Consider the following 6,716-nt stretch of genomic DNA (forward strand, 5'->3'; position numbering starts at 1 on the left):
TTTCAAAATTAATGATTCAATTGATAAAACTTAATTTTCACATGTAGTTAATTATTAAATATAATTTCAGAATATTATTACGCAAATTTAAATACACCAAATTTATGCCAAATAAGATGTTGAATGGAAAACATCTTTTTTCTTAATTTCTTAAGAAATAATTAAACCTGGCATCCTCTCAGAAAAAACATGAAAAGTTAAACTCTGGAAAGTCTAACATCTCTTCCTTTACATGATCTGTTAGAACCACAACACAAATTACATATGCACTGATTTAGACTGCTAGTTATATATAAGCTTTATGGTAATTTAAAAGAATGGTCAAAAATATTTTTACACAATGAAGAATCATGATCATCATCATCATCATCATCATCATCATCATCATCATCATCATCATCATCATCATCATCATCATCATCATCATCATCATCATCATCATCATCATCATTTGTTCAGAATATATGAAATTGAAATAACCATGTGGTTAGGAATACAAATATGAGATTGATGGTAAGAAATGCATATAAAATTTTTCATTTTTTTAATAAAAAATATATTTTAAGACGATTTTTTTTGGAAAAATCATCCTAAAATCCTCAAAATATTCTAATTTCTTTTATAAAAAAATATATTCTAAGACGGTTATCTAAAAACCATCTTAGAATCCTCAATATATATTTTTTTAAAAAAATATATTTTAAGACGATTTTCTGAAAAATCATCTTAGAAAGTCTATCATTCTATAACGGTTTTTACATAAGAATTGTCTTAGAAAGGTATCATTCTAACACGATTTTAACCTAAGAATCGTTTTAGAAGGGTACCCTTTTCTAAGATGATTTTTTATGGAACTATAATTTTTAACCGACGTAGAGTCTGTGTGTTAAAATGTTTTTTAAGTTGGACCTAAATCACAAGGGAGAGGCCCTGATGAATTCTTCGAAGTCTAGAACTTGGGGGTAAATACACCCGATTTGAGTGCTCCTTTAAGTTTGTGCCGATCCCACATGGTTGAAGCATTCTCGCAAAACAACATGACCCTGATTGGTTTCCCTATGATTTTACCTAGTGAGGGTGATCTCACTTACCAATGTATGGTTTGTCTTGTCATGTACTCTTTGCCGTCTGACGAGGTTTTTCATTGATATGATATCACATTACATATAAGATTGAGTCTTAATATATTAATTGCATAATGTGTGTATAATGATCATTGTGACTTGTTACGTGATGATGAGTAATGAATTATGTGAGTGTGAGATGTTGTGTTGTACTTGAGATGTATTGTTCTAAACACGTGATTAATGTCAATATGTGGAATGTGATTTTGTGATTAAATTATTGGGACAAGGGATGTTACACAATGAGTGGTAAAATGATGCAAATTATGCTAAGTTGAGTTTGTTATACTTATATTATGCGTGTGAGTGTGCGCGCACTTTTGTTTATCTCTACCTAGTTAAAAATATAATAATTCACTTCTTGTGTGTTGTTTGTGTTTGGATCTTGTGATGATCTCGAACCTTATGTTCGTGAGAGCAGATGGTTAGGTGGATAACTTTAAAAAATTTCATGCTAGAGAACGCTGAGAACACAACGCTCTGATAGGATGTGGCATTGGGGTATGAGTTTCTATATTATTTGCATAATATTCTGAACATGTTACTTTATGTTGTTCCGCTGTTTAACTTGTTTTCCTTTTGTAAAAATAATTGGATGACCTTGGTTTGGGCCTGAGATGTTTTCATACTCTTATTTGATAAATTTTTAATTTAATGATTAGTGTGGATGTGAACCTTTTACCCACGTGAATTCTTTTATGCTTAGAAAATAAAATCTCTTTTATGTAATTTTACATTTCTATGTATTTTATTATATAAATATGTATATCAGGGTAGAAGGTGTCACAACTTGGTCTCATGATTTTTCCCTTTCATACTGAGGAGGTTTTCACATTAAAAGTTTCTTGGTATTATTCTTCTTCTCTTACTCTCTTAATTTATTTTTCTTATTGTCCATCTTAATCACATAGAGAAGAAAATTTATTCTTGGTATTTTCCAACAGTGGTACTAGAGCTAGGTTGATTCAGGAGCTATAATCCTGTGTGATTCAAGATGGAAGGTGTTGTCACTCATGATGGAGAATGTTCAAGCTAATTGCTGAAAATTACTCCTATCGGAAGAAATGTTCAAGCTATTTATAGGGTAAGCTGGCTGGTGTGCTATATGAATACAATGGTTGTATAATAAAATAACTTTATCGCGTAAAAGTTAAATCCATTATATTGAATCAATATTAATATATGTTGATTAATACTTAGCGTGATTAAAATGCCAAGCACGTTCTTATCCTCCGTTTTTTAAAGCTAATTATATATTTTATGTTTTTCAGGGGTATTGTTCAATTTGTGGGATAAACATATTAAAGTTACTTGCTCATAAATATTAATTAATTAATTCAATCTTACGTGGATGCCGATTAACTCAATATATAATTTAAATGGCAATCCTTTTCAAGTTCTGAGGCATGCTACACACATTTTCATCATTGGAAAATTTCCATAAAAGATTACAGTTAATTAATTTAATCTGGCTTATAGACAAGACCTGACAAATAGTAGTTTGAGGCATCCAATCAAAGTTAAGGTATGCGCTTAAAATAAACTTGAGTAAAACAATGGTTTGAATAGTTATATACAGCAGATTCAAGATACTAAGTGAATGAGTTTAAGTTATAAAAAATAAAATTAATAGATTTAATTATATAAATAAAATAAAATATAAAAAGATAAAATTTTATTTATAAATTTAATGAATTTTAAAAAATAGGAGGTGGAAGTACACACTCTCACAATCATGTAGGTCCACCACCGATTATATGTTAAAATAGAGTGGGTTTATGAAGTGCGTCAATTAAATTCTGAATTGTGTTGTAAATTTAATATACTTTACGAGAATTTCAAAATTAATGATTCAATTGATAAAACTTAATTTTCACATGTAGTTAATTATTAAATATAATTTCAGAATATTACTACGCAAATTTAAATACACCAAATTTATGCCAAATAAGATGTTGAATCGAAAACATCTTTTTCTTAATTTCTTAAGAAATAATTAAACCTGGCATCCTCTCCGAAAAACATGAAAAGTTAAACTCTGGAAAGTCCTACATCTCTTCCTTTACATGATCTGTTCTTAGAACCACAACACAAACTACATATGCACTCAGATTTAGACTTCTAGTTATATATAAGCTTTATGATAATTTAAAAGAATGGTCAAAAATGTTTTTACACAGTAAATTATTATCATCATCATCATCATCATTATTATTATTATTATTATTATTATTATTATTATTATTATTATTATTTATTATTATTATTATTATTTGTTCAGAATATATGAAATTGAAATAACCCTGTGATTAGGAATATAAATATGAGATTGATGACAAGAAATGTATATGAAATTTTTAATTTTTTTAATAAAAAAATATATTTTAAGACAATTTTTTTTGGAAAATCATCTTAGAATCCTCAAAATATTCTTTTTTTATAAAAAAAAATACATTCTAAGAAGATTATCTGAAAGCCGTCCTAAAATCTTCAATATATTTTAAATGAATACATTCTAAGACAGTTCCTTGAAAAATTATCTTAAAAAGGTATCCTTCTGAGATGATTTTAAACTAAGAACCGTCTTAGAAGAGTACCATTTTCTAAGATGATCTTTTATGAAACCGTGATTTTTAACCGACATAAAATAACATCAAATGCATGGAAAATAAAAGGTGAAGATTTTAAGGTTTTGGAATTTCATCTTTGACTCTTGATGATATCACATTCATCTTAGAAAAATGGAGATAACATTTCCAAAGGTTCTTAGAAATATGAAAATTAATTTACATCCATTTATTACTATTTTGGGAGAAGCTATATCCCTCCACTATATAAATGAGAGTTTGTGAGGAGTTGTTGCAAGCAAGTGAGATTCCTCAAGAGTGATAGAGTAAGAGAGTTTTTGTAAACCTCTTCAAGAAAAAAAAAAGTTATATATTTCTACCACACTTGGTGAGTGTTTGAGAAATATTGTAAATCATTTTATCGGGTGAGATTGAGATCATTGTAATCCTACTTCATAGTGGAGATATTTTTTTGAACTTTGTCCCAAGGTTTTTCCCTTTCATTCACATTAAATATTTCTTGGTGTTATTCTTCTTTGCTTACTCTCTTAATTTATTTTTTTTATTGTCCATCTTCATCACATTTATACTACAAAGATTTGCATGAGCCAATAACCCAAAAGGATAAGTCGAAGGGTGTAACATCCTATTTTTCATAAAATAAATAAAAAGTTTTATTTTAAAATTAATAGAGGTTTCAGAAATTAAATAAATGAGAGAAAAGAGTTTTTATTAATTAAAATAAGGGCTTCATAGTATTAGAAAATCAATGGAGTAAAATGATGTTTTATAAAATAAAAGGATGTTTTAATTATTATTATTTAATGAAAGAGTAAAATAAAGTTCTTGTTTATAAAATAATAAAATAAAAAAATAGAGTAAATAATAGGCTCAAAGTACCACAGTTATAAATAGAGATATATTAAGTCAATTTTTACAATTCCGATATGTCTCTACGCTCTTTCTTCCTTCCAAATTCGTTCTCAGTTTTTTCTCTTCCAAAACTTTCTCTTTTTCCCACATACACCCAAACCAGTCTCAGCAAAATTATGATATTGAACTCGTTAACCGCTAGATTGTTCTAAAATTTGGACACCACCTTCAGAACTCATTTTCTCACATTTCCATCGTTGGGATATGCAAAATAATGTCTCCAGATAGAGAATTGTCCCTCACACATAGGCGATAAAATTAAGGGAAATTAATATATTAAGATTCAACGATAAATACTTTAAATGTATTTTTAGTTTAATTATTTATTAAATATTTTTAATTGAAAATATAGTTCGATTTAATATATACATGTTTTATGCCAAATGTTAAGATTGTGTGATGTTTATATGATTCATGAGACATGATAACATGTTGCATTGGAATTATAACATTGTGATTGAGATTGAGTGTTTGTGATAAATTGAGTATCTGTTGAATTGTAAGATACATGTGTATTGAGATTTTATACGCATTAAGTTGTGAGTTATGAACTATACAATCACACAACTGTAAGACCCTTTAAGGGCGACGAATTAATGCGCTACGAGTATTGTGATGAGATTCACTGTGAAAATCCAATGAGTTGAATTAATTCGAGGCATGACGAGGTAAAATGATTTTAAAACAATTGAGTAGCTATGTGTATTTCATAGTTCAAACTCTAGTAGCACGTATATGATTTTAAATGTCTATTTTAATGAGATGATTAGTCATATGAAGATAACATATTAATACTATGAGATATGTATATGGTGTATGAGGCGTGATAATGAGATATCTTGGGATTATGAAGGTGTGATGAACTGTGTATAAGTGACAAGTTGAGTATGTGTTCAATTGTGAGATCACGCGTGTATTGAGATGTTGTGTGCATTGCACGATTGTTCAATCACGCGACTATAAAACCTTTTAAAGGCGAAGAGTTAATGCATGACGAGTATTGTGATGGGATTCACTGTGGGAACCTGACGAGTATTGTGATGGGATTCACTGTGGGAACCTGACGAGTTGAATCACTTTGAGGCGCGAAGAGTTAAAATTATTTTGTGCACAATTAAGGAGTCATGTGTTTTGTATAGTTCATAAATAGAGTCTGCGTGTTAAAAGGTTTTCAAGGTTGGACCTAAATCAGGAGGGAGAGGCCCTGACAAATTCTTCAAAGTCTAGACCTTGGGGATAAATACACCCGATTTGAGTGCTCCTTTAAGTCTATGTCGATCCCTCATGGTTGAAGTATTCTCGCAAAACAACATGACCCTGACTGGTCTCCCTATGATTATACCTAGTGAGAGTGATCTCACTTACTAGTGTATGGTCTGTCTTGTCATGTACTCCTTGGCATCTGACGAGATTTTTCATTGACATGATATCACATTACATATAAGATTGAATCTTCGTATATTTATTGCATAACGCGTGTGTAATGATCATTGTGACTTGTTACGTGATGGTGGGTAATGAATTATGTGAGTGTGAGATATTGTGTTGTACTTGAGATGTGTTGTTCTAAACATGTGATTAATGTGAATGTGTGGAATGTGATTTTGTGATTAAATTCTTGGGACAAGTGATGTTACACAATGAGTGGTAAAATGATGCAAATTATGCTAAGTTGAGCTTGTTATACTTATATTATATTATGTGTGTGTGTGTGCACGCACTTTTGTTTATCTCTACCTAGTTAAAAATATAATAACTCCCTGTGTGTTATTTGTATTTGGATCCTGTGATAATCTCGAATCTTGTGTTTATGGGAGCAGATGGTTAGGTGAATGACTTTAAAGAATCTCATGCTAGAGAACTCTGGGGACACAACGCTCTGATAGGATGTGGCATTGGGGCATGAGTTTCTATATTATTTGCATAATGTTCTAAACATGTTATTTTATGTTGTTCCATTGTTTAACTTGTTTTCCATTTGTAAAAATAATTGGACGACCTTGGTTTGGGCCAAAGATGTTTTCATACTCTTATTTGATAAGTTTTTAATTTAATGATTCTGCATTTCTATGTATTTTATTATATAAATATG

Source organism: Glycine max, chromosome 6 (assembly GCF_000004515.6).
Source record: "Glycine max cultivar Williams 82 chromosome 6, Glycine_max_v4.0, whole genome shotgun sequence".
Lineage (NCBI taxonomy): Eukaryota > Viridiplantae > Streptophyta > Magnoliopsida > Fabales > Fabaceae > Glycine > Glycine max.